Raw genomic sequence first — 25,990 nt, 5'->3', positions numbered from 1 at the left:
ACCATATTCAGTTTCCATACCTCTCTCTCTCTCTGTATACAGAATGCACTTTTTAAAAAATTTTTTAAATTAATTTTATAATTATACATTTTTGACAGTATATATGTGTAATGTGCTCTCCTGGCAGTTACAATTACTAGTCTGTCCTAGACCCACCAGAGCACCTTTGACCACTGTCCTTTGCAGTGTGAGCTCTACCCGGCTCGCCTCCTCTGAGGCCTTCTAAGGTCTCTGGCCACAATCTCTTGAATCTATAGCTTAATAACCGGTAGCGCACTCAAGAACAACCACGTGTAATCTTAAAAGCCTTTATTATACCTACTCATATAATGCCCTAACTGATGCCCTGACTTGTTGGTTCCCGAGTGAACACCTGGTCAGAAGACCCATGTGTTCACTACCAAAACCCTTACCTCTTTTGGCTACCCATCTTGGCTTGGCCACCCAGGCTGGGGAGCCAGGGTGAACAGCATGAGGTTAAAGAGAGCAGTTGCTGCCTGCAGTGGGCTTACATAGGGCCTGTGAGGTCACATACACAGCCAATCAGTGAGAGAGTCACCCATTACGAAACTATCTCAATATGGCCAGGATCCCGCCCAAGGGCAGTCCTAATATCCACAGAAATTATTTCCGGGCCTCAATCTCCCGATGCACTGTGTCCTCCCATTTAAAGGGCCCTTACAATTCCCTTTCTCTTGTTTTGCGGGAACCGCACATCTCACCAAGCTAAACTTTCAGCACCAGCTATAGTTCACTTGATCCATGAGATGACAGTGTTATGCCCAAGGAGGTACAAAGCAGCAGATCAGTAAACAGAAGTATGACAATAAGAACCAGGCTCAACAGTGGCCCAAATGTTCAACCCATTCATCAAAGTCATACTCGAGATAATAAGCCAAAGAGGTTGGATGCCAATGAGGTAGGATGTCAACACTGAGGTGGGAAGTCAACAAGGTAAAACATCACAATTCTAGTTAACAAATATCAGTAGGTAGGTTGTCACAATTCTAGTTACATTTATCACAGTTCTAGACCAATTCTAGTTTCTTAAAATTTTCTGTTGCACTTTTCACACTCCTAGAACAATTCTAGTTTATCACAATTCTCAATTGCACTTTTCACAATTCTAGAACAATTCTAGCTTATCACAATTCTCTTGCACTTTTCACAATCCTAGAGCAATTCTAGTTTATCACAATTCTCAATTGCACTTTTCACAATTCTAGAACAATTCTAGCTTATCACAATTCTCTATTGCACTTTTCACAATCCTAGAGCAATTCTAGCTTATCACAATTCTCTATTGCACTTTTCACAATTCTAGAACAATTCTAGTTTCACAGGTGCACATAAGCAGTCATGTCCAGTAACATTGTCTCAATAACAATGGCAGGTGGGTGTGTTGGTTTTTCACCCACTAATTTAAAAGCATAGTCCTTCAATAGAAAGCATAGGGCAAAGCCTCTTCCCAGGCCACCATATGGCAAGTGGCCACGGGAGAAGCAAGCAGGCCCATTGTCCATTTACAGTCTTTATATTGCGTATCACCCAAAACAGTCCATTTCAGCTGCAACACTGGAACTGTGTCTGGTGTCTCTGGTCACGGTCAGGAGGGGCATCGCTGCCATCAGCGTCTGAAGGGCTGCTGACATCTGGCTGGTCTCTCTGGACTGTTGTCTGGTCCTTCTCTTGGATCCCCAGGTTACAAATGTCTCTGGTGGGGATGAACTCTGCTGCTGGATCTGCACCTAGGAAGGAATGTCCCCGGGGCCCAACTTGGGCCTTTCCAAATGCCATCCAGGCCTTTCCACATCACAGTGGAAACAAAGTTGTTGTCAAAAAGATTAACAAGTCAGACAAAAGTCAGTCTGTCACTTAGCTGCACTTTCTGTGTGTGCCCGAAGTGCATTGCTAAGGTAAAATGCAAAGAATTTAAAAATGTAAAACCAAAATAATTTAAAAGTGTAAAACTGAAATAGATTAAAAATATAAAACCAAAATAACTTTAAAATGTAAAATCAAAATACTTTGAAGATGTAAAATCAAAAATGTTTTAAAATGTAAAATCAAAATTTAAAATTGTAAGCAATCACATATCCCAAAATTCCCTTCTCTTGTTTAGAAGAGAAGATCTTGGGGATAGTCTGTGCAGTAATGACTTTACTAGAACACTCGGCTATATCCCTGAATTCTTTTGCCTAAAAATCAAAGTTTGAATTTCTGATACCGAATTGTACTCCAGGAGTGTGAATCAATAAATCTGATATTACTTTTCCTCCTGGGTCAAAGATCACACACTGTCTATTTATTCTAGTGATTAAAACAACAATTTTCCAACCCATTCTAGACATAAACACTGTTTTATAAGTACTCGTAGGGGGTTGGGAAATCAAGCTCACCCGTGGAAGTGGAAAATCCACGAGGTAAGAAAAGAGGAGTTTCAACTCTCCAAAGACGATCCTAGCAGTTTTACAAGTATAAAACTCCACTCTCTCTAACTGCAAGGCCTTATCCCTGTAAGGTTTCTTAGAAATTAACTGAACTGTATTTTTAAAACTTTTCTGATTATACTCAATACCCCACAATTCCTTTTTGCCTTGGGGCATAAAGCCTACACCAGTCCTTTGAAATGAAGACACAGGAGTTTTGAATGGATTAATGGGCAGTGCTGATAGTATTATCGCCCTTCCTTTTCCTCCTCCCCCTTCTCCCTTGGCCCAAGAAGGTGAGGCAGAGGGAAGAATTGGAAAATCCCCCAAAGGCTGATTCCAAATCAAACCTGAGCTTTGCACATAAAAAGAACTAAACTTCTTCTCAATGGAAGAGTAATGGATAAATTCCTTAAAACAATAATGCAGGAGGTAAACCAACAAAATGCTAAGAAGAATTTCTACAACTTTAGTCCATGTGGTTCCTTTATTTCCTTCCTTAGTTTCAGCCACTGGTTTGAACTCTTCCTGTTCTATCTGTAGTAACCTAGCTTTTTCTTCTTTCTCTAGCTCAACCTGTAGTTTAACCTGCAATTCCAGCAACTCTTGCTGTGGCATTTCGTACTCTATACTGTCATACATACGCACTAGCTCTAGGTTGCTTCCTCTCCGAGCTATATTTACTGGGTGTGGGGCTAGCCTTCTGGGAGCTTGATTACAAGCTTCCTGCTGTTCTTCAGTGGTGATCTTTGTTAAAAGATCTTCCATCTGGCTCTTTAACCTTTTTATATAAGCATTATGTTCAGCTGTGTCCTTGAGCCTGATCCCAGATTTACCTGGGTCCATATTGCTTCTCTGTCTTCCCTCTTAAGTGGCGTTTCTACCGGATCTTTCAGAATCTTAATTCTGAATATTAAATATTTTCAAAACCTGATAATTCCTGATGCGTCCACGTTGAGCGCCATTTGTAACGTGCTCTCCTGGCAGTTACAATTACTAGTCTGTCCTAGACCCACCAGAGCACCTTTGACCACTGTCCTTTGCAGTGTGAGCTCTACCCGGCTCGCCTCCTCTGAGGCCTTCTAAGGTCTCTGGCCACAATCTCTTGAATCTATAGCTTAATAACCGGTAGCGCACTCAAGAACAACCACGTGTAATCTTAAAAGCCTTTATTATACCTACTCATATAATGCCCTAACTGATGCCCTGACTTGTTGGTTCCCGAGTGAACACCTGGTCAGAAGACCCATGTGTTCACTACCAAAACCCTTACCTCTTTTGGCTACCCATCTTGGCTTGGCCACCCAGGCTGGGGAGCCAGGGTGAACAGCATGAGGTTAAAGAGAGCGGTTGCTGCCTGCAGTGGGCTTACATAGGGCCTGTGAGGTCACATACACAGCCAATCAGTGAGAGAGTCACCCATTACGAAACTATCTCAATATGGCCAGGATCCCGCCCAAGGGCAGTCCTAATATCCACAGAAATTATTTCCGGGCCTCAATCTCCTGATGCACTGTGTCCTCCCATTTAAAGGGCCCTTACATATATGCATGAGTAATTTTTTTTTTATAACATTATCCCTTGTATTCATTTTTCCAGATTTTCCCCTGCCTCCCTCTACTCCCTCCCCTAGATGACAGGCAATCTCATACACTTTACATGTGTTACAGTATAACCTAGATATAATATATGTGTGTAGATCCAATTTTCTTGTTGCACGTTAAGTATTGGATTCCGAAGGTATAAGTATCCTGGGTAGATAAACAGTAGTGCTAATATTTTACATTCAATTCCTAGTGTTCCTTCTCTGGGTATAGTTGTTTCTGTCCATCATTGATCAGCTGGAAGTGAGTTGGATCTTCTTTATGTTGAAGATATCCACTTCCATCAGAATATATCTTCATACAGTATTGTTGTTGAAGTATATAGTGATCTTCTGGTTCTGCTCATTTCACTCAGCATCAGTTCATGCAAGTCTCTCCAAACCTCAGAAAGCACTTTCCATAACAAGTCTGTTGGAACTGCCTTCAATCACCTCATTGTTGAAAAGAGCCAAGTCCATCATAGTTGATCACCACCTAATCATTTTGTTACTGTGTACAATGTTCTGTTGATTCTGTTCACTTTAATTAGCATCAGTTCATGTAAGTACATTGTCTCCTTTGACAGTGTTATTATTGACCCCTCACTTTCCCCCATCCCACATAGCCAATCATTTGCTGCCTAATGTTAATGGCTCTACCTTTATTTCAGTAGCATCTGATCCCCTTTTTACTCAAATAAATGCTATTTTGGTTCAGTCCCTCAACTTTCATCTAAATTATTGCAACACTCTCTTAATTGGTATTCCTACCTCAAGTCTCCCCATACTTCAGTCCATTACATATGTTACTACCAAAATGATTTTCCTTAAGCATATATCTAACCATGATGCTTCCCTTCTCAATAAATTATAGTGAGTTCTTATCCCTCTAGGATAAAATGTAAATTTTCTGTTTAGACTCTGCCCTATCTGATCTTTCTAGACTCATTGGATATCACTCTCCCTCCTGCACTATTCAGTCTGACCAAACTGAACAGCTGTTTCTTACAAATAATATGACATCTCTTTACTTTGTAATGACAGTACCCCATTCTTCATTCTTGGAATGTACAGTTTTTACCTCTGTTCTGTAGAATCTTTCCCTTTCCTCAAGAAACAGTCCAAGCACAATCTTCCACATAGAGTCTCTTCTAACCTAATCTCTGATTTCTATTACCCTACTTCCAAATCACCTCATATTTAACTACTTTGTATTTCACTGTATTTATTATCTAGATATAGATAAAAATACTCTGGAATCTATAAATTGTCTATAGACAATCATACATACTCGGGAAAATTTCTTTCTATATGAGTATGTGTCTGTGTATATAGATACATATATATATATATATACATACATACACATAGATATCTTTACATCTATATTCATGTATGTATACATATATATACAACATACCTACATATGTAGATGTATTTTAAATATGCACATATATGTGTGCATATATATAAGCACATATATCTGTTCATTGTCTCCAGTAAAATTTCAATTCCTTGCCCATGGAGATTGTTTTACTTTTCCTCCATGTAATCTTAATGCTTAGCACAAATTTAATAAATGTTGCTTACATAATGAATGATCAATTTATTGGCACATTTATTAGTTGTTTAATTAATGTGAAATACTGAGCTAGATGTTAAGAATACAAAGATGGAATGAAAGGAGGTTAGAAATTAAAATAATAGCCAGCTCAGAGATTAGGATGTCTAAATACAGAAGGCCTAGATAAAGTTAGGCCTGGTGAAACAGATACTTCATATGTTTTAAAATTTAAAGGAACATTAATAATTATCTGCTCCATATTCCATATTTTACAGAGGAAGAAACTGAGACCCAAAGAGATAAAATGATTTGGCTGAAGTTACAAAGGTAGTGTAGTAAGCAGCATGTCAGGGATTACCATCCATATCTGCTGACTCTAAATTTGCTACTCCATCATATTGCCACAAAATCTTTAAATTATTTTCCTTTTCTATTCTTTTCTTCCATTCCTTTCCCCTTTTTATCACCTAGTCTCTTCCTAGTTTTCACTTCTCAAAATCTGAACTTGAGAAGGTATGGAAATTCCTTTAAAGTCACATTTAAATGAAGATTTACTTGAGTATAACTCCTCCCTACTAGTTCTCCCTTTCAAGGAATTTGCAATTTAATACAGATCAAGTCCTTTAATTAAAGTGAAATTTGACACATCTCCATAGATAGAAAGAGAGAGAGAAAGAAAAAGAGAGAGATAGGGATCTATATATAAAGAGATATAGATATAGACATAAGATCAATACTTCTCCCCCCCCCCCCCAATTATTTTGTATTTCTTTTCAATATAAAATATTTTTGAAGGGAAAAGGATTAGATGATGAAAAAATGAGATTAATAATGAATTTTGTATGTTCTAGAGAAATTGGCCTGATTACTGTTCCCTGAAGTTGACATTCAATCTTTCATCTTTTTCATTCTCTTAGTCTTAAGCTTACTTCAAGGTCAGGTCCCTTTTGACCCTTTTTTGATTCTCCTAGTTTTTCCTGCTTCCTTAGCTTTTCTTGTCCTCAATTACTCATTTTCATTTTGTCTCCCCCAGTAGAATGTTAGGCCATTAAAAGCTAATGCTGTTTTTTAGTTTTTGTTCCCCCCACCCCATATTCCACAGTATTGGACATAACAGAGCCTTAATAAATATTTGTTGATTTGTACCCTCTACATTATAAAGATGAGGAAACTGACCCTCAATTTTTCATGATTTCTTCTGTGTCACAAATATAATACTGAGCTGAAATAAGATTCAAATCCAGGGTCTCATAAGTCCAGATCCCATACTTTCCATTTCACACAGAGAAGCTTCCTTCTAACATGAAGCTTTTGTCTTAAAACCTGCCCGCATGATGACAGAACCCAGTGGATTGAAATGAACATTTTGAGGAAATGCTTTGTAGGGCACAGCCAGTTTCCACATTAAAATAGAAACACACTAATGCCCATGCCCACATGCACCATTTACTTTCTCCCTCAGTTTAGATATGGCCTCAATTACTCTCACCCCTAACTTACTCCAGAACTGAAGGGAAGATAAATCATTCTGTTCAGGCCATTCTGCTACAGGGTCATCTGGGCCCTGGGGAAACCCAGAGATGATCCAGAAGAGGTTTTACAAGTACAATTTTTGCCAACACCCCATTTTCTTCTGTATTTTATTAGCTCTGTGGACCTCACAAGAGTGAACAAAAGGAGAAGGGGGAGAGAATAGAGTTTTCACATAGAGAAGGGCCTTGTCTACACTTATGAACAGGATAAGCAAAGTAAAAGAAATAAATAGCTCATGCTCCTAGCAATCTACAGTTTATGTAATATTGTATTTATATTTACTCCATGCAAAAATTATTATTATCTCCATTTTACAGATAGTGAAATGGAGACAGAGATAAAATCTCTTGCCAAAGATTATTTTGTTAGGTAATAGCTGTGTTAAAATTTTAATCCTGAATCACAGGGTGTACTCCTATTACCTATATCATATTCTCTGTCTTCCAAGGGAAGTAGGTAGGTTAAGAAGCTCCCTATATGGTATGTCTGGCCAACAGAGTAACTGTTCCCCTACTCCCTTGCCCACAACTTTCCACAGTGTTTAATTTTACACAACTAGAGAACTGAAGTATAAAGCCAACTTTGTTTATAATATTTTATACTTAAACTGATTATAAACATAGCCTTAGACTAGAGTGTGGTGGTAGTAGTAGGAGCAGAACTTTTGCAAAGAATTTTGCTAGCACTGGATATCAGAAGTTGAAGGGATATAAAGGTGTATCCAAGATGGTGAACTGGGGCAGCCACCCAAGTGAACTTTTTAATATTCCCTGCAAACAACTCTAAAATAATGCTTCAAATCATATTTTGAAATGTTAGAACCAACAAAAGCTTGAGGTGAGACATTTTTCCAACTTAAGAAAACTTAAGAAGTCAAAAATAAAAGTCAGTGATGCTAAAGTAGAGGTATGTTTCCAGACCACACAGACCTGGGTGGCAACAGTGGCCAAAGCAATAATAGCTGCTTCAGTACCTCTCATCCATCTCATATATTGTAAAGGGATTGTAAAACTGTTCAGAAAGAGTTTATAGGACTCTTTATTGGCACTGGTCATAGCTAATGCTTACTGGCAACTCTATTGACATTTTTTAGGTCACTATTTTGGGTAACTATTCCAGAATGAAGAGGAGTTCTGGTGGTCAATTCAGAAGGTAACAGAGAGCTTTGTCACAATTCCAAGACAAATTTCAGTGTTAATACTTGTAGCTCCAAGTGCCTGAGGGTCCTTGTTAGGTAAAGACTAGACCACAGAACAGGATAGCAATCATATAACTCTTCAAGAATCATACCACCTTAGAAGTACCCAAAACTTTCATATTCCCATCACCAACACCACCAACTAATTCTTAAAATAGCAGCATGAAATAGCCAGAAGCTTTGAACAGTGCATCTTCTTTCCTGCCATGGTGGGCAGAGCTTGACTTTAACATGTAGTTCAAACTCAAAAAGGAGGATGGACAAATGAACAAATTTTAAAAAATAATTTGATCATAAAAAAGCTACTCAACATGTAGTTCAAAGTCAAAATGAATACATTTTTAAAAAAAAGTATTTGACCATAAAAAGCATGATACACAAAGGAACAATAAAAAAATAAAAAAAAACTCAAAAGAATGGAAATATAGCAAAAACTGTGAAATATTGGAAAAACAACAGACTTTGCAAATAAGTTGAAGAGAAATAATTTAAAAATAATTTGATCACCCAAAAGCCAAGACAAAAAAGAATATAGACATCCTCTTTCAAGAAATTGTCAAGGAAAACTTCCCCGATATTTGAGATCCCCAGAGGGTAAAGTAGACATTTTAAGAATCTACTGATCACTTCCTTAGAGAGATGCAAATATAAAACTCTCAGGAATACTATGACCAAATTTTAGAGGTCCTAAATCAAAGAGAAAAGACTTCAAGCAGCCAGAAAACAAAACAAAACAGATATTATAAAGCCACAGTCAGGTTTATACAAGACATAACAGTTTTCACATTAAAAGAGTAGAGAGTTTGGACTATGATATTCAAGAAAGTAAAGAGCTAATGAAAAAAATAATCTACCTTCAAAAAATGAGAGCAACACTGCAGGGAGAATAATAGATTTTTAATTATACAGAGGGTTTTGGTTTTTTTCTTTTTAAATTCCTGATGAAAAGAGCAGAACTGAATAGAAAATTTGTCAATCACAAGACTCAAGAAAAGACTCATAAAAAAATGTAACATAAAAAAATCATAAGAGAATCAATAAAGTTAAACTATTTGCATTCCTATGTGGGAAGATTATAAAAATAATACCTAAAATTTTTCTTATTCTTAGAGTATTTTTAAAAGTTTACCAAAAAAAAGGCCATGAATATGATTCAATTATGTTGGAATGACCTCCCCTCCCCCCAAATGAAGGGATGAAAAGAGGATTGCCTTGGGAAAAGGGGGAAAGGATAGATAGAATGGGAACATTTTTCTCATGTAAAAGAAGTCTGTGAGGAAGAACTTTTATAATGAAGAAAATGGAGTGTGGGGTTATAGGCAATGTTTGAAATTCACTGTCATTTTAATTGGGTAAAAGAGAAGAAAATATGTCTTTATAAATAAATATGTATATACATATATACATACATACACTCATTTTTGTATAGAAAAATTACTTAATATGGAAATAATAGGAGGATGGAATAGTACAGAGTGTAGATAAAAGGGAGGGCAGAATTAGGGAAGTAGTAGTTAAAACTGAAATAGACTTTTGATCAGGGGTAGAAGAGAGAGACACAGAAAGATACAGAAACTGAGATTTTGAGACAGAGACAAAACCATAAGCACAGAAAGAAACAGAGAGAGAAGAAGGAAGACACACATACAAACATATAGTTAGTAATCATAACTCACATTCAGATATGAATGGGATAGACTCACCTATAGAACAGAAGCAGATAGCAGAATAGATAAATTAGAATCCAACATTATGTTGCTTGCTAAAGACACACTTGAAACAGGAATAACACATAGAGTTAAAATTAAGGGCTGGAGCAGAATCTAATATACTTTTTCTGAAATGAAAATGGCATAAGTAGTAATCATGATTTTAGACAAAGCAAAAGCAAAATTGAACCTAATTAAAAGGGATAATCTGAAAAAACAAAATTATGATAAAAGTTGTCATAGAAAATGAAATAATTTCAAAACAAACACGTTCCTTTATTTCTCAAATACAAACTGAATATAAAACTGAGTCAAACTTGTAAAAATTAGAGTTCTCTAACTGATGAATGGTCAAAGATATAAACAGGCAGATCACAGAAGGGAAAGAAACCAAAATTGTCTATAGTCATATGAAAAAAAAATGCTCCAAAACACTATTGATTAGAGAAATTCAAATTAAAAACCTCTAAAGTATTATCTATCAGAAATGACAAATGCTGGAGTAAAAGTAACAGTGTAATGATGAACAACTATAAGACTTGATTACTCTGATCAATAGAGTGATATAAGACAATGTGAAAGGACTCTTTATGAAAAATGCAATCCACATCCAGAGAGAGAGCTGATTAGCTCTGGGTGCAAATTGAAATATAATTTTCTTTCTTTATTTTTCTTGCTTTTAAAAAATGTGGTTAATAAAAATGTTTTGCATGATTTCACATGTATAACTGATATATCACTTGCCTTCTCAGTGGATATAGGAGGGTGTGAGAGGAAGGGAAAGAATTTAAAACTCAAATTTTAAAAAGAAAAGAATGTTAAAAATAAGTAAAAATAGAAGGCAGCTAGATGGTGCAGTTGATAGAACACTGCCCCTAAAGTCAGGAGGACCTGAGTTCAAAACAGGACTCAGACACTTAACACTTCCTAGATGTATGTCCTTGGACAAGTCACATAACCCCAATTGCCTCAGCAAAAATAAATAAATAAATAAATAAAGATAAGTAAAAATATAAATTAAAAAATAAAATAAAAAGTTGGAGGGGGCACCCTTTCACTCTTGTGGTTCTGTAACCCTTTGAGTCTGAATTTTATAGTGTTCTATTAGCTTTTTTAGTTCCGACTCCCCAAGCTATCATCACTCTCACCTCATTTTCTGGTAGAAGGAGGTAAACATTTCTATGGTTTGCTGATAGAGTGCAGGGGCATAGACTTACAGGGGCATGACTATACACACTGTTGTGGGCTTTAGGGAGAGAAAGGTATGCTAACCCTCTTCTACTATAACAGAATCTAATTACAAGCAATTTGCATAAAACCCATCATTCATACAATAAAGATTAATATTAGTAGGTAGTAGAGATTAAGACCTGAGTTCAAATCCTGACACATTCACTTGCTAGTTGTATGACAGGGAAAGTTATTTAACCTCTATTTAACCTATATATCTCATCTGTAAAATGAGGATAGCAATAACATTTACCTCCTAAGGTTGTTGCAAGGATCAAGTAGGATAACTACAAAGCATGCAGCACAGTGACTGGCACATAGTAAATACTATATAAATGTTAGTTATTATTGTCATGACATTTTCTTATATTCTACCCTACTTGGCTCAGGCTGTTCCCTCTCAGTGTCCATTTTACCAAGAGCAGTTTTAGAGTCGTTTTCTGAGGACTTATTCCCCATACCACCACCTCAATCTGTCACTGCTTGTCCCATGTGCTCAAATACTCAGCTTTCCCGCACAAACAGCAAAAAATTGTGCCTCAGAGTGAACATAGACTTGTGCAAAACAGATAACATTTGGGTCAGAGCAGGAATCCTCCTGGGACAACTGAAGAAGACTTTTTTCTTTTTTTTTCTTTCTTTCTTTTTTTTTTTTTCTTATAGCTCTTTATTTACAAGATATATGCATGGGTAATTTTTCATGATTGACAATTGCAAAACTTTTTGTTCCAACTTTTCCCTTCTTTCCCCTACCCCCTTCCTCAGATGGCAGGTTGACCCATACATGTTAAATATGTTAAAGTATAAGTTAAATACAATATATGTATACAGGTCCATACAGTTATTTTGCTGTACAAAAAGAATTGGACTTTGAAATAGTGTACAATTAGCTTGTGAAGGAAATAAAAAATGCAGGTGGACAAAAATAGAGGGATTGGGAATTTTATTTTATGTAGTGGTTCATAGTCATCTCCCAAAGGTCTTTCCCTGGGTGTAGCTGGTTCAATTCATTACTGTTCTATTGGAACTGATTGGGTTCATTTCATTGTTGAAGATGGCCATGTCCATCAGAATTGGTCATCATATAGTATTGTTGTTGAAGTATACAATGATCTCCTGGTCCTGCTCATTTCAATCTTCTTTCAAAATAGTTTCAGTTTCTTTGTCTGAGAATTGTCTGTTCATATCCTTTGACTAATTATCATTTGAGGAATGGCTTGGTTTCTTATAAATTAGAGTCAATCCTCTATATATTATGGAAATGAGGTCTTTATCAGAACCTTTGACTGTAAAAATGTTTTCCCAGTTTATTGCTTCCTGTAGTGTCCTGTTGTCTTTCAATTATAATCCTTCTCTGGGAGGAGATCTGTAAAATCTTTTCCTCTGTGCACAGGTTTCTTGGGAGCTCTGAATCTCCTCCAACTCTTGTCATTTCTCAAATCAGACTGGTCTCCTTTCAGCCTGCCTGGCGTCAAGACTTTATCCCAGAGTCCATTCTCTCAGACCCAATGCTGCCCTTCTTTTATCCTCCCAGAGAATGGGTGTGGGATAACGCAAGGGCTTCTGGGAAACATTACTTCAACCAATGAGCTTGCTCCTCCTAGAATTACTAAGGTGTAAACTCCCTTTAAAGGCCCGAACCAAAGGTCTGAGCCAGAGAACTGTCAAGTCAACCTGAATTCTCACCTTGTCACTGATCAGACAACCTGAGTTCTCACCTGGTAATCCTAACAGCTTCCCATCTAATCTTGTCTGGATTAGTTTTATTTGTACAAAAACTTTTCAATTTGATATAATCAAAATTTTCTATTTTGTGATCAATACTGACCTCTAGTTCTTCTTTGATCATAAATTACTTCCTCAACTGAAGAAGATTTGAAGAAAGATGTAGCACCAGAATTTAACTAGTGTGAAGTGTAAACACTTCCAGGCTTCCTAGAAACAATTCTGAGCTTGGTATTGGTGGAGCCTCAGGTGCAACCACAGAAATTTTCAACTCCCTGAGTGTGAGCTGAGTGCTGGGGGGAGGGGTGTCTTAGTCCAGGAAGACTGAGGGAAACTCGATGATCTGTGCTGCAGAGACAAAGCCCTGGGCAAGAAGGAGCCAGCACTCTCATGAATGCAGAAGCAGTGAAATTGCCAGCTGCTGGCATTTGCAGGAGTGGGGACCTCTTGGTTTGGCTTTCCAGGTCAGAGGGAAGAGCTGAAGTGAAGTTAGAGGCACCATTCCCCCAAACTCAGAATTAAAAGTGGTTATACTAAATTTTTTTCATTGAAAAAAATAAATGGGTAAAGGAGAAAAAAAAAGAAAAACAGTCATAGCAATTTATTATGGGAATAAGGAAAGTCCTGGATTAATCTTCAGAGGGGGACAATGAAGTAAAAAATCTTCTTCTACCCCAAAGAGTACTGTTAAATGGCTATCTGCCTAGAAAGAATTTATAGAAGAACTTAAAAAGGCTTTAAAAATAAAATGAGAAACACTGAGGAAAAAAAATAAAAAATAAGAACCACCCCCATTAAAAACAACAAAATTATGGAGGAAAAGCTAACCAATGAGAAAAGGAGATACAGATTCTTAAAGAAAAAAATAATAATAATAATTCTTTGAAATTTAGTTTTGGGCAAAGGGAAGCCAGTGAAGCTATAACAGACTAAGAAATAACAGAGAGACAGAGAGAAAGACAGACAGAGACAGAGAGAGGCAGAGATAGACAAACAGACAGACACAATTACACACAATGAAAAAAAACAAAATATAATGTGAAACATCCTAAGAAAAACAACAAATATGGAAAAAAGATCAAGAAGAGAAAATATAAAAATAATTGGACAATTTGGAATCTGTGACCAAAAAAAAAAAAAGAAAGAACTTTAACACAAAAAATGCAAGTAATAGTCAAATAAATTTGTCCTGGAATGATAGAACACAAGAGGAAAGTAGAAATAGAAAAAAAAAAAAAAATCTACTAATCACTACTTCAAAGAGGCTCTATTTGAAAAACACATAGGAATTTTATTGCCAAATTTCAAAACTCCCAGATCAAAGAAGAAATTTTGCAAGAAATAAAAACAAAGAATAATAGTAACAGCAACAAAAAGAAAACAATTCAAATATGCTGGAATGCAATTGGAATTGTACGGGATTTATTAGGAGATATAATAAAAGATGGTAGATCCTAGAATAATACGTATTGACAATCAAAAGAATTAGACCTGTGGCTAACAATCTTATTCAGCAAAACTATCATAATATTGAATGATTTAAAAAAAAAAAAAAAAAAAGGTGGGCATTGAACATACTTGTAGAATTTCAGGACTTTGTCTCATCCAAACCTGAACTTAATAAAAAATTTAACATATAAAAATCAACATCAAAGATTAATTTCAAGTGACTCACCAAGGACAAATTGTTTTTGCTATTTAAACATGTATACTAAATGTTTAAGATTGACATCAATAATTGGGTAAAAAAAATTGGGGCAGAACTGAATATAATTTGACTCTTAAAAACAAAACTATCTAGGAAAAGGTAAAAATAGTACTTAGACTATATCCATGTAGTGCAGAGGAAGAATAAATTGGGTGTATAGATTTATGGCAGTGGGAAAATAAAAGAAAAACAACAACATTGGGTAATAGAGAAGAGTAAGATGCTAGAAGAGGAGCTGGAAAGCTATATGAAACACAATTCATCTATTTTTAATCAACTAACTCTGGCTGAAACTATGAGGTCACAGGATTTATAATTAGGTGTCATCTTAAAATTTGTCAAATACTGCCAACACATTTTAGGAATCAGGAAACTGAGGCCCAGAGAAGATAAGCATTATCAATAAGTTAAGGTAACATGCCTATTTAGTGACAGAGCCTCTTGGAGATTATTGTGAGGATAAAATAAGATAAAATCTGTAAACTTAAAGTGATGTATAAGTGCTAGTCATTATTATCTATCCATGAATGTGTCAAAGTAAATAAAAAAATTTGCAAATTAGCAACAAAGGGAAATTAAAGATAAATTACATATTCATAATGATTCTAAAATATTTGAAATTATGAAGGTTTTACTTAAAAGGAAAAAAAAGAAAAATTAGAAAAGGAGTCAAATAAAATTATGTATTTAGAAAGTAAGGTGAAACTCAGGAGAATAAAGAATTTATTGATTCCTTTGTGAAGGCAAAGTAGGCTATTTTCTACCTCAATTCTTACCTAGCCCTTAATTAATGAATAGGTGTTTCCTCAGAAAAACTGAAATCTGGGAAAGATCTTAGGTTTAAAAGGCCAAGGTCTCCCACTGCATCCTGGGCCATTGTCAGTCATCCTGACATACTATGTCTTGCCATTGGATTTTGATAGCTTTAAAGGAGAAAGTAGAGCTGATGACTTTGCACAAATCTGCTTCACTTAATCCAATTCACTCTCCTGAAGTCATTGATCTTTGAAAACAAAGTATGAACTACTATCTATGAGTAGCTGCCCCCAACAGGGGACCCAACAGACCAGTTTCAGTTGGCCAATGTTGCTATTTCCTTTTCCTTCTATTCCATGTCTTCCTCCTTCTTCCTCTTCTTCTTCTTCCTGATGGGAAATCATACCTTTACATGTGGGTGCTCTTTCCAATAGAATATAAATTTTGATCAATTATATTTTACAAGGTACTTTAGGATTTGAGGGCTACATTTTTTTTCTTCTCTACTTATTCTATTATTGTTGTCTTTTTTAAAATTGGGACAATTAACTTTTTGGGGTCACATTATTAATTTATGATTTTTTAAAATATAGCTCTGAAAAACCAGATTTTGATAAAAAGCCTATTGGAATTCAAATACATCCATTTAACTATACCTTTAAACCAATATCATTCTGACTCTCATTGATTGGCTAATAATGGAACTCAGCTCAAGTCTCACTTTTGGATGACTTTGTACAGCTCTGCCTCATTTAAATCTAGTTCACTTGTAAGTCAAGACATTATCCTCTTGATGCCAGGACAAAGGATGAACAGACGAACAACATAAAAACTTAGCATAGTATACATAGTATATATTCATTAAAGGTATATTGATTGATTGATAGATCTTACCCTCAATTTCATCATCTATAAAATGAAGATAATTATAGTATCTACCTCATACTTGTTGTGAGGATCAAATGATATAGTCCATATAAAATAGTTTGCAAACTTTAAAGTACTGTGTAAATCCCAGTCAGTGTTGTTGTTGCTATATTAAAATTAAGCATATCTAGGGGGCATGATCTTAGGCTGGCCAATGGATTGACTATCATATTTACTGAGATATTTAGATTTATTGGCTGCACTGGTATATACCTTTACAGAATACACCTTCAAGAATAAAAAACGAGGAAATCCCTGCTAATTAGAATGAACACTTGTGAGATATTGAAAGCGTGCTTCTGAGGGAGTCCAGCATATCTTCATCCCAAAGGATTCAGAGAAATCATTTAATGAAATTTTAGAACTACTTACAATCATCCCTGAAAATTAATACAGGGACTTAAAGGGAAAATTCAATAGGGATTAAAAAAAATCAAGTGGGAGAGAACTTACCCTAAATCTAAGTTGTTTCTAAAAGCTAGAATTATAATGGAAGCATTGTGGTCATTTGCAGACCAGGGTCAGACCTCAGAAGTTAGGATAATTCAGGAATCTTCAGACAGGGTTCTCAAATCAAGGAATGAGAAGGAAGTACATAGTAGTCAGAAAGGGTGACTGATTTCTTCAGGTCCATTGATAGTAATGAGAAAATGAAGATTGAGTTCCAAGACAAGAGTCAGAGACAAAAATTCATATTTTCTCTATAGGTATACCTCAAAGATATTGTGGATTTAGTTCCAAACTAACATATGACATAAGTCATATGAATTTTTTGGTTTCCCAGTGCATAAAAAAGTTATGTTTGAACTATACTGTGGTCTACGTATATAATAATATAATATTTTTAAAAACAATGTCCATACCTTAATTCTTAAAAATATTGCCAAAAATATTAACTGTTACCTGATCATTCAGAAAGTTGTAATCTTTTTGCTGGTAGAGAGTCTTGCCTTGATGTTAATGGCTGCTGACAGATCCGGATAGTGGTTGCTGAAGGTAGGAGTGGCTGTGACAATTTCTTAAATTGAGCCAAGAATGAAGTTGCCTCATCTATTTACTCTCTCACTTGAAAACTTAGAGGTCACTCTAGATTTATTAATTAACCTAATTTCAATATTGTTGTGTCTCAAGGAATAGGGAAGCTTGAAGAAAGGGACAAAGAAGGAATGAGGTATGCCTATACTGTTTTAAGTTAAATTTTAACCTTCTGAGAGAGGGATTATAAATGGTATCCTGATTTAAACAAAAACAAGGCAACTGAAGCTTAAGGAGCTCATGTAAATGATAGAATTGGATCTAAACCCATGATTCTAACTTTAAGTCCACTGATATCTGAGGAGAGCAGATGTTCACCTATATGGCAAGATTGCAAGATTAAGAACACTTGCCCATAAATATCTTTCATGGAATACAACTAATAAATGATAGAGATGAGATTCAAGCTTAGATTTTCTGACTTAAAAATCCAGAGCTTCTTTCACTACATTTTCTTGCCTGCCTCGGGAAATAGAGTGCTGGGGGAGTCTACTGTGTCTCATAGATAGAAATTACCTGTTCTTACCTGTTCTGTTTAGATACAGGCCAATTGTTCCCATAAAAAGACCCATAAGTATGACAGTTACTGAATCTACATACTAGTCAGTGAGTTAGAAAAAACAAATTGTAAATAAAAATAAAGGAATAATGATTTGTAAAAAAAAACAAAACAAAACAAAAAAAGTAATAATAATTGCTCATATATCATTAGCAATTTAAAATTTACAAATAATTTTCTCCAAGAAATTCTATGAGTTAAATAATATAATTATTATCCACAATTTACCAATAAAGGAGAGAGAAAAAGCACCCATATTGGTGAGATTCTCAACAACTGTATACATCTGGGACAGATGGGGGAACTGGGGGCCTAGCACAACTGACAAAAGATTACTGAGGGATATCTTGGTGCCAATTTCATCAAAGCAAGGACTGGGAAAAGTCAGGAAGTGAGTAAGAAGGAGTTGACAGTGAGAAACAGGTAGTGCAGTTTCCTTCTTTCTTTCATTCTTTCATTTCTTCCTTCCCTCCCTTCCTTCCCTTCCTTTCCTTCCTTCTTCTTTCCTTTCTTCTTGCTCCTTTTCCTCCTCCCCTTCTAACTTCCTTTCCTCCTTTCTTCCTTTCCTTCTTCCCTCTTACCTTCATTCCCTGATTTCTTCCCTCCTTCCTACTCTTTTTCCTTCTTTTCTTCCTTCCCTTCTTCCTTCCCTCTTTCTTTCCCTCTTTCCTTTCCTCCTATTCTCCCTCCTTCCCTCCTTCCTTCCCTCCTTCTTTCCTTCCTTCATAATCCACAATTTACCAACAAAGGGTAGAGAAAAAGCTCCCACAATGGTGAGATTCTCAACATATATTTGGGACATATACATCCTTTCCTCCTTCCTTCCTTCCTTCCTTCCTTCCTTCCTTCCTTCCTTCCTTCCTTCCTTCCTTCCTTCCTTCCTTCCTTCCTTCCTTCCTTCCTTCCTTCCTTCCTTCCTTTCTTCTTTCCTTCCTACCCTTCCTTCCTTTCCTTCCTTCTTCCTTGCTCTTCCCTTCCTTTCTTCTTTCTTTCTCCCTTCTGCCTCCCTCCCTTCCTTCCTTTTCCCTCAAAAACCACTTGATCTTTGTTTTGGCCTAGATTGCCTTAGAGTAAATGTTAATAGTTATTGTTGCTGTTTTGATCAGATACACTGAGAGTCTTCCTTTCTCAGATTACTTTCTTTTCCCCTTTTTCTGACTAGGTAAAAAAGGCCATTCTTTGCTTCATTCCTTTTTTACCCAGCCTTAATCGCTGACTGAGATGTTGCCTTAGTGGAATTAAGACATGTTAAAGACTTTAGATTAAAAAAGCCAAGGTCCCCCAGTGCATCCTGGACAATCTCCAATTGTCCTGATATATATCTGGCTACTGGATTTAGATGATTCTGAAGAAGAAAGTGAGGCTGGTGACCTTGTACAGCCATTCCTCACTCAAATCCAATTTACTTGCATGTGATGCCATCACCTCCCTAATGTCCTGGTCATCTTCAAGAAAAGACAAACAACATTCTAGAAATGAAGAAAGTTGTTAATTTTTCAGAGATAATGGACAGATAGCAAGAAAATATGGGTGATTTAAAAGGGAAACAATTTAAATGAAAAAATTCAGAAAGAAAGTGGGTCAGAAATCAGTTCTTCAAGCATTGAAAAAATAAACTTACCAAACAATAGAATAGAAAAAGTTAAATCTAATATACAGTTGATAATCACTCCAAGGAAGACACTTTGAGAAATAGAGTAATTATTTTGGAATGCAAAAATAAAGATGTGGAAAACAATTTGAAAAGAACACATGACTGACTGACCACAATAATAACCTGTTCAGAGACTATTGAGAGGAATATTACTGCCACCCTTCTTCTCTACAAAATAAATGAATTAATTAATTAATAACTGGCATAGTATGGAGGAGAATAGAATACAAGAAAACTCTCCTCAACTTTTGAATATAGAGACCATGAACCAATCAATTAAACAAGGCCACAGATTGCCATGAGGGCTAGGGAGAGTAATAGAGAATTCATACTTCAAACTCCAGGTAATTAAATTTTATACTTTCAAGGAAAAAAAAATGCAAATTTTGAAAGTAATAAAGGAGAAAGACTTTTTATAAGAAATTAGTGATGAGAATGTAAAAGTAGATTTCAAAAGTTGCAAACTAAACCATCATATCTTATACCTCTTAGCCAGTTAAAAAAATAGATAGTTTTAAAAAAAGAAACATTTGAAGAATTCCTCCAACCAATAAGACAGTATAAAATCAATTATTTAAATTAAAAGTAACTCAAACACCAGAAAGACAAGAAAGTTAAATAAATTTGATTATAAATTAAAATCTAAATAATAGTTAATTCTATCATGTTTATGAAGTGATAGTGTCTTATTTTTAAATAATTTTTATTTTGAGGATAAAACAATAACAATAAACAGGTATATATCAGGAACAAACAGGACCTCAGTAGCTAAAGATTAAAGGGATATTTTTAAGAATCCAGTGAAATAAAGGAGGAAGCCTCAAATTAATATTAAATGGACTAACGTTCCTATTGCCCTATAAGTGAATCAACGTATTTTGTGGTAGGGAATAGCACAGTGAAATAATCTCCTGGGGAAAGTAGAGTCAAGGAAAGAGAGGAATGGGAACATTAAAGGGATAAATTCCCTTTAACCTTAACTAGTTGAGGGAGGAGGGGTTATTGTATAACAGAATAAATAAAAATTGGGAAAGTCAATGAAAGAGAATTACATTTGGTGATAGTTGTCCTTCATTCTAGAAGAGGACAAAATGACATCACTATGTTGGATTTAAATTATATTGTGACTGACTATGGTTGATAAGACCATTATGAACTTGGAATATTCTACCACAGGTCAGACACATATGAACATGAAGATATTTCTAATTTATGCATCTCAAGTTTCTTTTGAGGTATTGAAATTCTTATGGGGGACCAGGTCTTCTTTGATGGGGCACATCAGGCTGCGTGGAGATGTGTCTGTCCATTCCAAAGTTGTTCAGACACACCTTGAGAGTGTCTTTGTATTCTTTATTTTAACCATGTGAGTACCTTCCTCCTGTGAGTTCTCTGTAAAATACTCTTTTAATTAGGCAGACTTGGCATTTAAAAAATTTGGCCAGCCCATAGAAGTTACACTTTCTGCAGAAGAGTTTGAATGCTTGACAGTTTAGCTCAAAAAAGGACCTCAGTGTCGCCTAGCTAATCTTGACAGATGAGCTTCAGTATCTTCCTAAAATAATTCAAATGGAAGTGAGTCACTTTCCTGTTATGGTGCTAGTATGCAGTCCAGATTTTATAGGCATATAACAATGAAGTCAGACATTTAGTTTCGTATGCATTCTAATACCTCTTCTTGTAATGCTGGAGAAAGTGAGGCAGGATAGAGATAAGAGAACAATTAAATTTATTTGAAAGGGAAAGATTTACTGGGACCAAATGGATCCATGGTTTGGTCCCAGGACTGAATGAGACTATTGTCTCTAAGAATGGAGCAATCAATATTGAATACAAAGATTCTTTTATAGGGTAATGGGGGGAGGCACCTGGGATGGGGATGATCTAATTGGCAGGGGGGGGGGGGAGATACCTAGGATAGAGATGATATAATGGAGGGAGATACCAGAGATGGGGAGAGACTCCTGATATTATAATTAATTGGGATGGGCAGAGGCACCTGATAGTCTAATGATAAGACTTTTATCCTATCAAAAATTCTAATAATTAAGAGGAATGTTTATAGCCTGAAGTCTTGGGACAGAGTAACTGAGGTAGGACAATTAAGGAAACTGGGTCAGGACATTAAAAGGAAACTGTGACACAACATTCTCTCACACATTTTCCAGCAATTAGAAAGTTTTCATAGTCTTCCAAACACTGAGTTTACCCAGGCAATGAATGTTTTCAACCTCATTATTTATGTATACATCCCTGGAAAGTATACTACTAAGGTAAGTGCACTTCTTAAGGGGAGTTTGTTGATTTGTCCAATCATTTCATCCCACTCCAACTAGTTGATAAGATTACTGTACCTTAACTAGGTGAAAACAACCAATCAATTTAAATGATAGGCTTCAGTTTTAATCAAACAAAGGCTTTATGTTAAAATGTAAAATGGAAGTAGAGGGAAGCTACACTCAAAGAAAGTTCAAATAGACTAAGGAAACTTGAACACATTCTCTGCCTTGTCTATAAATTATCTATTGGCTATTAAAGTTGAAAAAAGAATCCAGACCACAGTGGAGCAAGTGTAGTATTCCAGTAAGACCCCTAAGGAGGAATTGGCTGGGCCATAAAAGGGAAAGGTGAGAGCTAGGATTTCACCTTGTCCTATGTCTCCTTATCCACTATTCTTCCCCCATCTCTGGCTTCCAATCCCCAGCTTTTGATGAAGAAGATGTCATGAATTTTAAAAGATCTAGAAGACTGTGGATTTTTCATATCCTTCCCATCAGTGTTCTGATGATGTCCCCAGACCAGCTGATGACAGTGATTACATGGGGACTGTAAGATAGGCTGAAAATGCCAATCCAGAACTTCTTGAGTACCCTACTCATGCCAGAAAAGGAATTCCAGCATGTAGGAGCTGGGAGTTACTTCTTTACCACAGGTTTTCTGTTTTATCCTGGACTCTGTAGGTACTTATTGGAAAATATTTCTAATAGTCACAGATCTTTCCCTTTCCTTTTCCCTTTCACTTCCCCTTCCACTTCCCCTTCCCTTCCCTTCCCTTTCTCTTTCCCTTTCCTTTTCCATTGGGTAAGCTTTTTTCAATGGGGGAAGCTTCTCTTAATTATTGTTACCCATGATTACTGAAGTACATTAAACACCACTTTTGAAAAGCTACTTAAGGCTAGATAACTAAGATGATCTCAAATACAATTTTAGGAGAAAAGATAGTATTGGGGAAAATGAGTTAATGAGATTAGAGATCACTCCTGATTTCTCAGGAGTATCCTTAGAATTCTTAGGTAGAAATTCTCCAGAAATCTGAGACTTATCTGTGAGTAAGCATTGAGAAGAAAATTCTTTAAGAGTATATGAGTTACATGTGTCTTTAATAAGAGATAGGGATCTTATCATGGATATTTTCTAGAATGAATTTACACATATAGGGGATGTTTTTTGTGAGAAATTTTAGTCTCTATAGATAGCATCCTGCCTCACATTAGGAAAATATGTTTCCAAAGTCAACTCCAAAGGGGTGGAAGAGAGATAGAATCAGAGATAATCATGAGTTAGAGATGTAGGCAAATTGGGATAAGAGCAGAATTAAAGAATAAGATCTAAGGCCTTTGGAACACCAAGTAGCTCCATCAAAAACATACTTCTTCATATGCTATTGTTTCCCTCATTTCTAAAAGTAAAGAAGAGAAGAAAATAAGGACAATCAATTAAAACCTAGAAAGACAATAACAGAAATTTGTACTATATAAACTCTATATTTATACAGAATAGGAGAGAATAAAGAAATATCAAGCAAAATTATAGCTCATGAATCAGAAAATAAATGGCAGAATTAAAAGGAATTTGGAAGGGAAAAAATAACACAAAGAACAAATAAAAGAAAACTTCTTGAAAAGAAGAACAAAAGAATGTTCCTTAAAATGAGAGCTTAGAAAGAAGGAGAGAGAAGGGCTTTCTGACTCTAAGAAAGGCTTCCTGACTCTAAGATTAGTCATTACACTAAATTAAATTATGTGAAGAAATGAGAGACAGTGTAAAATGCATTGGATTTAGTCTGATGATATAGAGATAAAGAGGTTAAGGAATTTAGAGTGTCACTAGCATTGTCCACAAATGGTTTTCCTTCCATGCTGGTACCAGCTTGAATTTGTCAAAGGAGGAGGTGAGCATTTGCATTTATTCATTGACTTTTATGATATTGCTTTTATTCATCCTCCATTCTCCATGGAGTCTAATGACATTAGCAGGGTGATGTCTTGTTCTGCACATGAAATGGATTTAAGTGAGGTAGAGCTGCTCAAAGTTATCAGCCTCACTCTCTGCCCCAGAATTTCTGAAGTCCAGCAGCAAGATTCCTTCCCTATCATCAATCTTACTATTATTGTAGAGTATATTCTTTTCTTCCTCTTTCCAATATCCTTAAAGAATTTACCACATTATCTCCCACTATAAGGAAACAACATAAAGACTGGAAGATTTCTTGAACAAGCCACTTAGGATTTCAATTAAGAAGCATAGGTTTAAGGACAAATCCTTGGAGTTCTCTACTAGAGACTTTTCTCTAAGGTCATATCAACCAAGCAATGACTACCTCGTTAGTCTGTTCATATAATTAGTACAGAATCTTCCTTTATATATACCATTGCCTAAGACATATCTTTGTCTCCTAGAATACCATTGTATTTTTTTCAAATGCTTCACTGATATATATACACACACACACACACACACACACACACACACACACACACACACACACACACATATATATATATATGTATGTGTTTAGATAGCAGAATTCTATAAACAATGTTTATAACATCATAATCTCCAAGTCTAAAAAACTTATCTAAAAAGAAATGTGATTAGTCTGCAGTGACCTAGAATTGAAGAAACTATGTTTTTTCTAGTTGATTCTGATTACCACTTTTCTAGGAGTTCATTAACTAGCCCTTAATGCTGCAATCTAAAATTCTGTATGGAAACAAACTTCAAGTTCACAAGTCTATATAGCTTGCAAACTCTTCCATTTTCATGAAAATCTGTTACAATATGTTCTGACTTGGGGAGAAGGACAACATTTTGTAAAGATAGGAATGGAAATATCAATCAGCCAAGAGAATACATTCTAAAATAGAGACGGGTTTAGCATTCAGGAGGGAGGAGGATTATAAAATGGCTGAATCTCTTTCCATTACATATCATTAATATTTGTTTAGCCCAGGCTCTTCTATTTTCTAAACACCTTTACAAGCCATGGCTCTTTATGGTTGCTGAAATCCCATAGTAAACATGGATCCCTATTTTTTCATCAATCAATAATTCTATATAAAGAGGATCCAGAGGGCTTCCTTCTCACCATCAAAAGAGGGGAAAAATATCTTATTTGACCTGGTGATGCTTCAAATTCAACTTCAACAAAAGGACTTGATCTCTATTAAATTGCAAATCTCATGAGAGGGAAAGAGAGTTGAGAGGGAAGAGCACTTGCAATCTTAAGTTAGCCCTCATTTAAACCTGAGAGTAAAGGAATACTACATTCCTTCTTAAATTCAGATTTTGATAAGTGAAAACCAGGAAGACATTAGATGCTGAAAAGGGGGAAGGAATAGAAAAAATAGAAAGAATTAATAATTTGAACACCTTGATGTAGAAAGATAAAATGAAAAACCCTGAATTTAGATTCAGAAAACATGGATTTAAATCTACCATATTCCACTTAACTAGCTATGTGACCTTAGCCAAATCATTTCATATCTCTCATATCTGTCATAGCAGGTTCTTCTTCTACAAAATATAGAATTTGGACCAGATGTTTTTTTAATGATCCTTTAAATTCTTAAATATGTGAGCTATCTATTTTGCAAGGCCAAACTACTTCTCCATTTTATCTTGACCTCTTATATTTTGACATTTCAACTTTGGAGCTGGCTATTATTCTTATCCCTCATGTCCTTCACCCACTTCCCCCAGTTTCTTCTCCTTCTTCCCACTTCCTCTCTAACTTTTCTCTATCCTCTGTCTCTACTAAAACATCCCTCTGATATCTTAGTATACTCTCTTCAATTGTATTAAGAGGTGATTTCAGAATGAAGCTTATAAACCCGTTCTCTGAATTCCAAAAAAAAAAAAAATTCAATTTATTTTGACCAATGTTTACTAAACATTTTCTATTTGTAATACTATGTTCTGGGGAAACAAATGACACAATGACTATCCTCAAGGAGGTTAACATTTTTAAGGTAATGAGACACATTCACAAATCTCATATATAAAAATGAGAAAGTTCATGAGCACAGTCAAATAAAGAATGAAGGGATATTGTACCCGATATGATCTATTCTAAATCTATAATCCTAATACTTTATAAAT

General features: G+C 35.6%; 1 long non-coding RNA gene across 1 annotated transcript in view; it reads left to right on the top strand.

Moving 5' to 3' along the window:
- Positions 1–25,990, top strand: part of LOC141553345 (uncharacterized) — a 48,681-nt gene that overhangs the window by 5,787 nt on the left and 16,904 nt on the right. Inside the window, exon 2 of the long non-coding RNA XR_012485413.1 lies at positions 8,202–8,260. This is a non-coding gene — a long non-coding RNA (uncharacterized LOC141553345). The remainder of the gene's footprint in view (positions 1–8,201; positions 8,261–25,990) is intronic.

Source organism: Sminthopsis crassicaudata, chromosome 2 (genome assembly GCF_048593235.1).
Source record: "Sminthopsis crassicaudata isolate SCR6 chromosome 2, ASM4859323v1, whole genome shotgun sequence".
Taxonomy (NCBI): domain Eukaryota; kingdom Metazoa; phylum Chordata; class Mammalia; order Dasyuromorphia; family Dasyuridae; genus Sminthopsis; species Sminthopsis crassicaudata.
Note: the sequence above shows the minus strand (reverse complement) of the source record. Positions and strands in the feature narration are given on the sequence as shown.